Source organism: Brachionichthys hirsutus, chromosome 6 (genome assembly GCF_040956055.1).
Source record: "Brachionichthys hirsutus isolate HB-005 chromosome 6, CSIRO-AGI_Bhir_v1, whole genome shotgun sequence".
Lineage (NCBI taxonomy): Eukaryota > Metazoa > Chordata > Actinopteri > Lophiiformes > Brachionichthyidae > Brachionichthys > Brachionichthys hirsutus.
Window position 1 is genome coordinate 16,444,950 of NC_090902.1, and position 12,593 is coordinate 16,457,542.

The following is a 12,593-nucleotide window of genomic DNA, read 5'->3' on the forward strand; positions in this document are numbered from 1 at the left end:
TCAGAGCCAGGTCCTCCGTGGGTGCTGCAACCAAAATGTCATCCACATATTGAAGCACTGTCACACCCACCGGGAGTTGCTCACTAAGAGACGCCATTTCAGCCTTCAGCACACAGTTAATAATTGACGGACTGTCCGACGGCCCTTGTGGCAACCGTGTATACGTAAACTGCTCCCCCTCAAAGGTGAAAGCAAAATACTTCTGACCGTCCTGTGCTATGGGAATACAAAAGAAGGCGTTAGACAGATCCAGAACCGTGAACCAACAATGGCTGTCTTCGATGTTAGAGACAATAGTATACGGGTTCGGCCTATCATAAGTGAACGTAACCACGGCAGCATTAACCTTTCTCAGATCATGCACCAGTCGGTACGCATCTCTGCCCGGCTTCTTCACAGGATGAATCGGCGTATGGTACTCCAGAGAGCATTTAACCAACACACCCGCCCGCATCTACCAGGCCAGAAATAGTCTTAGCTATTCCAACCTTTTTCTCTTCAGTCATCGGGTATTGTGGAACACAAATGGGCCCGACACCTGCTCTCAACTCAAACTTGATCGGAGCGAGAGCTCTGCAAAGCCCAACATCAGATCCTCCCCTGGACCACAGGGTGGTCGGCAGATCCCTCAGGAGGGAGGGGGCCTCAAGTGAATCCGTGTTCTCTCGTCCATGCGTCCTCGACAATAGCTGCACCTCTGGCATCTGCGAGACCCAACCTGGATCACACGTCAATCTGTACACATCGTCAGTCGCACAAAAAAAACAAATCCTCTGTTCAACACTGGTGTCCATTGCAAGCCTCTCGCCTTTTTCACCATGGGGCCGAGATTCTTAGTTCACCCCCTGTCCTTACAAGCAACGTGACATGCGGCACACCGTCGGGCAATTGATACAAAACCTCCGACGCTTTATCCAGCACCACCTCCGCTGCCACACCCTCCGGTGGCCGGTAACGGACCACCGTTCCGTCAGTGCGGACCACAGTTCCTCATATTCTTCGATCATATGAGAGGTGTCATCCTGCATCAAATAATTGTATGTGCAATGGGCGGGGTCACATGGTTCGGTGTAGGATCTCAGATTGTGTATCCATGGCAACCATTTGTCTACCCGCTTTTTCAACACTGAAGCGTCAAAACACACCAATTTACCCCACCACACAAGCGCACCAGAGCCAGTCAGCCCGTCCTCCGCAGTCACCTGTAGCATGCAGCGGTGAACTTTACTGTTCTGAAACAGAATATCAGTAGAGGATTCTCTGCACACCACAGAGGCACCCAGCCAATGTAGCAAATCACGGGCACAAAGATTAACAAAGAACTGATGCTGAAATGATAGACCATCAAAATCACACTTTACAGGCGCACTGAAGGAGCAGTTTTCAGGTTTACCCGAAAATCCAACCACACTTACATAAGCGGACGATAGAGGGAGACTGCTGTTGATCGTACTGTACCTGGCACCTGTGTCTACCATAAAAGGCAAACAAGCACCATGGACCCGTATTTCCAAAACTCCCTCAGGATACCTATCCTCGTCACAGGTTGGATCACGGCCCCCCTATTGGGGCATCATGTGTTGATTGGGAGGCTGTTGATTCCCAGGCCGTGGTGGCATCCCCCCCTGCTGACTCAAAATGGAAAGGTTAGGTTGAACATAATGCGGTGGCGGATATCCATGGAACGCACGGTGCCCCCGTCCCCTGTTGGGCCCAGTACCGGACTCATTATAGGACTGGGAACCCCTACGGGTCCTCCCAGTTGGACCCCCTCTCATATCCCTGTCACAACCGTCTGCGGCTACATAGGGTTCCAATTCCTAACCCAATGTCCAAAGTCCCCACAAGCGAAGCACCCGCCAGACCAACGTCTGTCGAAACAGTGCTTCTGTGGCATCAGTAAAATCACCCATCTGATTCTCCCACACTGTCCTGCAACGTCTGATGTACTCTGCACCTGCCTCCTCTGCTTTAGGCTTGCATGTCATCAACTCAGTCCCTCTTACCTTTGTTGGAAAATGACATCTCATCTCTGGCCACAGATAGAGAACCGCAACATCCTTCAACGGTGTGTCATTTTCCAACTCTTTTGTCCCTGCTCTTTCTTCCAGTTCATGCAGTTCTCCTCTGGTTAGGTGGGCCCTCACTGCATTTCTAAAATCACCCAACTCTAGAATGTGATCTGTTGTCACATCGATAAATGTGGCTATCCATGCATCCCCACCGTCTCTTGGAGACGGCAATTTCTTTCCGATGTGTTCTGCATCTGACAATGTGAATGGTGAATATGTGTGCGTTACCTGTCTGTCGCCATCCCTCGTCAGGCGTAGTGGCATCGCATACTTTGGGTTTTTCTTCGGGTGTCCTCTGAGGTCATATTTTGTGACTTTATACTTCTGAAACCTCACATCGTCTCTTGCTTTCAGCCTGACATCCCTGTCTTCAGGCTGTCCGTCCTTCTCATCCCTGCTCTGGCCAGCTGAAACCTCTGCCTCGTCGTCCTCTTCGTCTGCTCTTAAAGCCTCCAATTCACGTCTGATTCGAGTCAAGTCTTTGTCCCGCACCTCCCTATCTGCCTTCATCTTATGTTCAATGGAGTCCTTTAAGTCCGTCAAAAGTTATGAAGTGTCTTCTTGTTCTGCATCGTCATTTGTTTCCAGGATGCCGTCTTTGATGTGCAGCATGGCTTGATGGTTCGCTGGTGTGGGGGTTTGGTCCTGTGTAACCTGAGCCTTATCTAGCATCTCCTTAGCCCCCGCATAAGGATTGTATGGTGGGGGATGTGGAGGTGCGGAATGTCCCCCTGTGGTCATGTCCTTAAATTCCTTTTGTTGCTGGAGGGCCCTTCCAGCAGCAAATGGAGTTTTACGACCCAGACATGTGGGGACGCCGCATAACTTCAGACAAAGCAATTCCTGAACTACTCCTTTTGTAAACCTCAAATCGGCTTCCACATCCTCCAGTTTACTCTTCTGTAGAACCAGCCCAAACGGTTTAGAAGATTGTGCATCCTTCAATAAGTTAACTTTCCTTTCTTTGATTTTAATTATGCCCAGCAGCTGCAAATGAGTTGGGACCGGATCTGAAAACGGTCCCAACAACCCTTCACCAATTAATTTCTTTGACCATTTATCCAACCTCTCTATGCTTCCCTTCGCCATCTTAGGCGGCGTGTGTGCGTTCCGGACCACAGCTAATTTGCACACCATATTACCCCACAACCCTATCGGTGAACCAACAGCAGCCATTCACTACCAGCCTCCATTTTAACAGACAATCGATTTTCCCTATCTAAACTAGTTATTAGACGTCTTTTCGAACCCCGCTTTATTTTAACTTTATTCCTATACCCAGAGAGTAGGGCTCGAAAGCTCTAAACTAACGTTGCTTTTCGCTCTCCAGGTTTACAAATTAGCATAACACGTGACCTGGGACTCCAAACCCGTTAGCGGTGCTTCTCTGTCCAAACGTGGCAAACATATAGCGTACAACAGTCACCAAACCGCTTCTATGCTTTGCATCCAAATTAAATTATTCCTTCTCGAGGACTCGATACCTGTTTACGTTGCTTTCCAAGACGCGCGTCCACAAGGGTGGTCCCAACCTGCAGTTTTCGGAAGCTTCTTCTGCAGAGAACGACCGCGCATTCAAACGCCTTCTTTTATGTGGACAGCGGGGTGCATTGTTTATATAGCGCTCCTTTAAACCGTTCTACGTATCCCCCCTTATCTTCACCAACCATACTGATCTGCGTCGTCCGTGTGCTATTCACAGAACGCAAGCTTTAACCTTACTTTATTCGACGGGTTTTACTTCAGATACACGCTCATGCAAGACCAAGCTACTATCTGGCAGACACATTGCCCATGCATACAATTGCACAAGACATGAGGCGACAGGGGGATTCACCGTTCTTTCTCCTATGTGGGAGAGCACCGCGCTTGCCTGTAGATTTGCTTTTTGATTTGAAACCTGAAGAGAAGCTACAGTCTAGACAAGAGTATGTACAGAAATGGGCTTCTCGCATGCAACAGGCATACAAGATTGCTTCAGACAACAGCGGAAGGCGCTCTCCTAAGGGGAAGAAATATTATGACCGGCATGTTAAAGGCATTGCGCTGCAGCCGGCAGATCGGGTGCTTGTCAGAAATTTGTCAGAGAGGTGGTCCAGGCAAACTTCGGGCTTACTGAGAGAAGAGGATTCACCGTGTTGTTGAAAGGATGGAAGATGGACCTGTGTTCAGAGTTGAACCAGAAACAGGAAACCGAACCCTCCGTGTCCTGCATCGTAATCTCCTGTTACCTGTTAATGATTTGCCCTTGGAACCAGTTGGGCAGAGTCAGAGTGCACCCAGAAAAAAATCAAAACAAAAAGACAGTCACATAAACAACAATGATACAGTGGAGCTGGAGTCTGATCACACTGAGGATGAGGAAGAATACACATATTGTCTCCGGTCCATACCAGTGTATGAGAGGAAGGGGATCAGACCCCCGATCCCTCAGTCTAACCTGCAGGATGAACTCAGCGCTGTAGCCCCAGAGTTCCAGCCAATGAGACAGGTAACAGAGACTGCTCAAATACAGCAACCCCATGAACCTGATTTAGTTACAGCTCAAGACACAAGGCAGAGACTGGTACCAGCTGAGGAAATACCAGTAGAACTTGCAACAGATGATACAATGGAGATGGGTTCAGAAGGGCAGGTAGACGGTTGTGAACCGGTGACAGAACCATCAGAGGAGGAAGCCCAGTCTGTGAGGAGGTCGGACCGAGCACCAAAACCTCGAGAAATCCTCACATATGACCGACTTGGACAACCTTCCTTTCAGGCATGGAGGCCTGTAGCAAACATGACATTTGCCTTCACCCCGCATCTCATGTCTCATGCTCCCCTTGCCCTCACTTCATGTTTCATGCCCTCATATGACAATCGGTCAACCTTGCATTATGTTCCTTTTGTCTTCTCTAAAAATATCGGAGCTCTATCTCGTCCTACAGCTCTGTAACCTGCCCAAATTCTTGACACATCAAATCAAACCAATGTTACCTCTGTTGCATGCTCAGGAACAAAAAGACAAATACCTCCAGACTGTGAAAGACTATCAATAAGCTTCTTCTGTTTCTTCTTCTTCTGGACAATTGGTTTAATAAATAACAACAACTATAACAATTACATCAAATGGCCCTCGCAGGCCGATAAGCTGACACGCACCGCTTTTGTCCTGAGTGCTTCATAAGTGTTTATATTTGAGCTGTATGAGTAGCTCACAGTTTAGGCAAATCTGTATTGGGATGATATGGGACATTTTGGCCATTGCCGCGGCACCACAGTAAATATAAAATGGTGACGATTGACTTTTTTAACCGCCATTGTGTCAGAATGTATGTGGCAAACTTGGGACATTTCAATGCTAATATGTCATTTTCGTATCATGGGAGAATTTCTCATCGTCCGAATTAGAATAACATAGGGAATTCTGGCCATCGCCACGGCAACACCGTAAAAAATAAGGACATGGTTACATTTTTGATCGGGATCATATGAATTCATTTTCTGCCAAATTTCGTTCATTTCTGGCAAACTATTTTTTTATACCCAAACCCATTCCATTTTTGTTCTCATTCTGTAGGGGGCGCTGTGAGGCCGATTGTCAAAGTTTCAGGTTTAAATTGTCCAGATAGAATGAAGATGAATGAATATATTTATTAGATAGAATGTTAGAGTACAAGTACAGTCACACAGTAGCATGTATTACAGTACAAATAAAGTCAAACATCCTGTCTAAGAGGAGCATTTCAAAAAAGCCCTTGCGGTCTTGTTTCTGTTGAAAGTCCTTCGTACATAAATCATCCACAATTAACAATACAAATTTAACAATACAAATAAAAATAAAACCAATATTCAATAACTCAATTGATGCAACGTAACATTAGAAAAACAAAAATAAAATGATTTTACACCGCCGACGCAAACTAACAATTAATCTAAAATAAATTACACCACTGATGCAAAATGACAATGGATGACAATAAATTACACAAATTACAATAAATTACTAGGGCAATTAATATGTGCAACGTAGGTGGACAAAAAAAGGGGGGGGGGGGGGGGGTTTGATCCGGAGAGAATCGTGATGACTATCTCCTTTTCTGTCTCCCTAAAAGGTGTATTTTTAGGGTCGTTTTGAAGGAGGCCAAAGAGGTGCATGTTTTGAGGGCGGGAGTCAAACCGTTCCACCCTTGGGTGGCCGTATTGTAAAAAGATGATTTACCCATGTTAGTCCTGTAGGAGGAGGTAATCAGGTTGTTGTTTGAGCTCCCTCTAGTGTTGTGGCTGTGGGTGTAACTAAATCTGTGGAGGTGTTTTGTCAGGTATGCAGGGATTGATGGGACTGAGGGCAGAGCTGCATTGACTATTTTAAATGCCAATCCCATTTTGAGCTGTTTAACCCTGTATTCTACCCTGAGCCATTTTAGGCTAGCAAAATGTCCAGGAAGAAGGTGGGTCATGGGCCCCAGATTGAGGAGTAGCCGAATCAGTTTGTTTTGGGAGGTTTGGAGCCTGGTTTTCAGGGACATTTTGATGTTTGAATACCAGGAGGTGCTAGCATAGTCAAAGAGGGGCTGAACGAGGTCTCCAGCAAGCATCCGGAGAGCACTTGGAGAGAAAGGGTCAATAAGTGTTTAAAATGTGGTTTTGACTGGAGTATTTATGTGCAAACGGGAGCAATTTTTGGTCTACAAAAGATTTAGAAATTCTACCTAAAGTTTGGAGCTTTGCCGCATGGAAACCATAAAATGTATAAAAATAATTTGGATAGCTTTTGATGCCCCACCTCTCTAGATGGTGTACACTGCATTTCAGCTAATTTGGTGAAACGCCCTAGGAGCATTAACGAGCATTAACGCTGACTGAGTTTTTAATTTTCAATCCAATATGGCCACCTTCCTGTTTGTCTGGGGGCGTGGCCATAATAAAACTTTTTTTTGGCCCAACATGACGCATGTCTGTACTGAATTTTGTGGCTGTACAACAAAGTTGGCGTCAGACACCTCCCCATGGGCGCAATGCATTTAGATTTTTGTAGGTGGCACTGTCACGACACTTTTTCATGCCCAACTGTGAAACACATAAAAACACACCTTTTTCGCCAGATCTGAATTTTGTTCAAAATTCGGTGAGTTTTCGATTATGGGAAACGGGTCAAATTGCTGTTTAAACAGCAAAGTAAAACAAATTTATATTTTGAAAAAAACATATAGCTTTTTTCTGAGTACGCGATTAGTACATAAAATATATTTTTGTAATACTCTCGACAAGAGCTACGCGTCTGTGGGTGGTGGAGGTGGCTGAGGAGTGCTTTTTGCTCGTCATCAACCTCCACATGGCAGTTGGCCAATAGGCCCCCATGCGTTTTCATGCAATAACAATATTGCCACGCCTACCACATATTATATATTTTTGGACATGTCTCGATAAGTGGCGGTTGAATGCCGATGTTGCGCTCGTCAACTAGTGTTTGTGTGTGTTGTTGAGAGTGTGTGTGTGTGTTGTTGAGTGAGTGTCGGTGTGTGTGGGTGTGAGTGTGTTAGTCATTGTCAACTGTATTGCGAAGTTGAATGCCAATGTTTGACTCGCTGCGCTCGTCAACGAGTGTTTGTGTGTCGGGGGTGTGTGTGTGTGTGTGCTGTTGAGCAGTGGTCCCCAACCACCGGGCCGCTGCCCGGTACCGGTCCGTGAGACATTTGTAACCGGGCCACGCAGAAAGAATAACTAATGTACAGTATACAATTTCCGTTGTATTGATTATTAGCGTCTAACAGGTGTTTTATTTTTAAAAACGACCGGATTTTCTCGAACGTAACATTTGCCTGTGAATTTACATGCTTTACGTGATACGTTACTAAAAACAGACGTGAACTGGTGAAAATTAAATTAAAAAACAAACGACTTTGGAGGGCTTCTTTGCTATTAGGAAAGAATGTATTCCTCTTGTCCCAACTCTCCCCTCCTCACTTCTCCCCCTCCCCCTCCCCCTCCCCCTCACTCACCCCTCCCCTCTTCCCACACACACACCTTCTATGTCTCTCACTTGTCTGTTATACTCTTTATGATTCTGCTGTGCACATATTTAAGACTCTTTATCAGTGGCGGGCGGTGCATTTTACACCTAGGCCTTCAGTGAAGTCCTACTTAGTCCGACTTGAATAAATACCCCTCATAATGCCATTATTTATGACACCACTGCTTTAGAAATAATGTACAAACACACACTTACGCACTACTGGGTGTTGCATCACCTCAATCGTGTACAACACGGGATATTTTTTCTGGAGCATTTAAAAATCAATAAACTGCATCAGCAATTAAAACTTATCACTATACGTGGTACTATCAAAGTTATAAATAAAAGGGAATTTAACATTATTTGTCCAAAACGTTTTAAAGTCCACCAAGAATATAGGCAAGCTTTAAATTGCAAACTTGCAGTTTAATACAAGAAAGACTGCAACACAACGGCCACATTTTTCTCGTTGTGTACTTCCACTACAATCACACAGCTGCACCGGCGCGCCACATTATTTACACACATTGCATTTACAGTATATCTGTGATTTTATTTCGTTATCATGTTAAATAAATAAAATGTTGGTACTCACCAAAACGGCTGTCCCCCAAAACAGTTATTTGAAAACAAAATCCATTCTCCTTTCTTAAAGTTCCTAAATCCAGTGTTGCTCCAAACATTAAATCGATCCCTTGCAAACAAAAGGCATTCCCAGCAGAACAATTTGCAGCGACTCTCGGAAGCTGTAAGCCAAAAGTTTGAAGCCTGGAAGTGGCGTACAAATGCGTTCCCCACCTGGGACAGGTTAGCTAGCTCCGGAATTGGAAGACGTCGGCTCACGAGAGCTAGCTTCTCTGTAAAGGTCCGTCTTGAAAATGGCCTTTCAAGAATATCCACAACCAAATCCACACTTTCCCCTCCTTCGGCCATTGTGGGTTAAAAACGCAGGAATAGTTGTGGTTTTATTTTCGGTCGGTTGCGCCGTACCGGTGCGCATTAGCTGATGACGCAATATGCATAGTGCTGCCCTCTCACACGGAGTATCCAATCACAGGCAGGAAGGCCTTACTTTCACCAACTCGTGATCTGATTGGCTATCGCAACTGGCTATCAACTCTAAGAGCCGATCACAGGACGCGTTATTGACTTGTAACGTGAGACAAGCAGGAAGGACTTGTTTCACCAACTCGTGATCTGATTGGCTATCGCAACTGTCTATCAACTCAACTCTACGAGCCCGTTCACTCACACAACACAGACGGCAAGCAGCGCTGATTCTGAAGGTCTCGGACGGATAGTACTTGTCACTGGTACTATGAAATCCGCCTGGCAACACAAGCTAGCTGAATTCTGATTGGATAAAAACTCTCACCTAAAAATACATCACTGGAATATAATATGACATGAATGTGAAGAATATATATATATATACATAAAATTAAATTGATTTTATCATAAATATGATCATGTATTCTTGATTTCTGGTTATGTTAGGCAAGCAGAGAAGGCCTTGCAGGCCCTGACCGCCCGCCACTGCTCTTTATAGACCTCTCGTTTATATCCCTCTCAGCTATCCAACCATCCAACACCTCGACTTTAACTTATCACATGCAGATAATAGTAAGCAGCTTACGCACATTTAGACTTGACTGCTCACCAACCGTATGTCTACATGCATACATGGAATCTGGGTGAGGCGTGGAGATGAGCTGATTCTTCTGACCGTATCCCATCACGTGCGAGGTTTGGGGCTTGGTCGCGCCGGCCTGAGGGGCAATCGGTGGAGGTTTGTGCGGTGTGTCACTTCACCAGACAGGACGTTGAAGTTAACAGAGCCAGCCGAAGGGGGGTGTGGCCCCAGCTGTTTGAGCTAGCGAGCAGATCTTCGCTTGTGCCAGTATGCCACCAAGGAAAACTCCACCGACCGAGGAGGTTGATGACATAAAAAAGGCACTTGACTTCTTGTCGGCTGAGGTTAGTGCTGTAAGAGTGCAGCAGACAAAGCTTCTGGATCTCGTGGGTGAGTTAAAAACGCTGCGCCTCCAAAAGGACAGGCGCATTGCTGATCTCGAGCACCGAGTGGATGACTTGGAGCAGTATTCTCGTGTAAACGATGTAATCATAACTGGGGTCCAAATCAAGCCGCACACGTACGCGCGCGCGGTGGTGTCGGGCAGTGGGGAGCCCAGCGAGCAGGATGTGCAGTCTGTGGAGGAACAGGTGGCCTCCTTCCTCCAGAGTAAGGGGATAGATTTAAATTTGGAGAACATCGAGGCTTGCCACCCGCTGCCCAGGAGAAACAAGGAGAAGCCAGCTGTAATCATGAGATTTACTAACAGAAAAAACAAGGTGATACTCTTGAAGCAAGGTCGAAAACTAAAAGGAACTGATGCCTATTTAAACGATCACTTAACAAAGAAGAATGCCGATAGAGGTAGAGAAAATTTCCAGACGGACCGTAGACGCGGTTGGACCGGATGTGATCGCGCGAGACCTCCCGTGTGATTTTTGGATAATATACATCACGGCTTTCTGCTACTAATATAATATTAGACACCACCATCGCATAATTCGCCCTTTTCGATTACTTTCATTAATTGACGGATTGGATTATCGCTCAGCGTGGAGAACCTCGAGGTATTTATCGACCAGTATTACTCCAGCTGCTGCGCCATGGAGGAATCCGCGTCGGGCAATAATCCCTCCAAGAAAAGAAAGGCCGACTCGGCAACTGATACGGAAGATCTCGGCAACGAAGATATTCCGACTAACGTACTGGACTCCATTAATAAAAAACTGGACGTCCTCGGCGTTAAAGATCTTAAGGCTAGTTTGGAGTTCGCTTATTGTATGATGGCTGAGCTTCAGCGTGAGAACATCGAGCTACGCTCCTCCGTTGCGACTGTATCAGTCGAAATGGAGAAGATTAAAACAGAAAATAAGACTCTCAAAGAGACAGTCCTGGACATTCAGTCACGCAGTATGCGAGACAATTTAATATTCTCAGGCATCTCCAAGAGCGCCGCGGACAATCCAGAGTCCTTAATTAAAAACTTTATGACGACGTCACTGAAAATTCCCCCGGAGACGGTAAGTACAATCTCCTTTCACCGCGTCCACCGCCTCGGAGCTCGTAGAGGCGATAGGCCCCGTCCTATTATCGCCAAATTTGAACACTTTAAACATAAAATGCTGTTAAAGAGCAAAGGACGGGAGCTTAAAGGAACCTCTTTCGGGATGAATGACCAGTTCCCGAGAGAGATCAACGAGCGGCGAAAGGTACTGTATCCGATCATGAAGCAGAATAGGCAGAAGGGCAAACGAGCTACGCTGGTTGTGGATAAACTATATATCCACAACCAGCTGTACCGAGACCCTGCCCCCCCCCCTGGCTATTCTGAGTCAGAAACACCCGTAATTATCCCATTCAGCCAATAATTAGAGGCATTTTCATGTAGATGAGGATTATACTTTAACATAATGCATCATCAATATGTGTAGGTGTAGGTGTAGTTATGTTTTCTTGTATATGTAGATGTTTATGTATGTATATGTATGTATATATGTGTATGTGCATATGTATATATATGTGAAATAGAAAAACAAATGATCCAAATCTCACTGGGCTATTAGGAATGAATGTATTCCTCTTGTCCCAACTCTCCCCTCAGATCCACTCCCCCCCTCACTTCTCCCCCTCCCTCTCACTCACCCCTCCCCTCTTCCCACACACACACCCTCTATGTCTATCACTTGTTTGTTATACTTGTTTATTTATCAGTGTTCTTGATTCTGCTGTGCACACATTTAAGACTCTTTATATCCCTCTCAGCTATCCAACCATCCAACACCTTGACTTTAACTTATCACATGCAGAGAATAGTAAGCAGCTCACAGAGATACACACATTTAGACCTGACTGCTCACCATCGGTATGTCTAAGTTCATTTTGGTATCTTGGAATGTGTGTGGCGCTCGCTCTCAGGCAAAAAGAATCAACATCTTAGACCATCTCTCAAAATTAAAAGAGACATTTGTCTCCTACAAGAAACCCATTTACAAAAGTCAGAAGAGAAATTACTCACAGACACAAATCTCAGTCAAGTTTTTTCTGCCTGCTATAACAGCAGACAAAGAGGAGTCTCTATATTAATACACAAGAGACTACTCTTCACGTTAAACAACACTGTAACGGATCCAGAGGGCCGATACATTATTATTCAGGCAACCGTATACAATGAATTATACACAATAGTGAATCTGTACGCTCCTAATAGTGATGATCCGGCCTTCTTCCACACATTGTTCTCTCAGCTACTCGAGCTAACAGCAGACTCAACTATCATCATCGGCGGAGACTTCAACACAGTTCTAAATCCATCAGTAGATCGCTCCAGTACTACAGTACACAATCAGCCAAAGTACTACTGGAATATATGGATGATTTTGGCCTTGGCGACGGCTGGAGATTAAAAAATCCAATGAAGAGGGAATACACGTTCTTTTCTTCTGTGCACCGT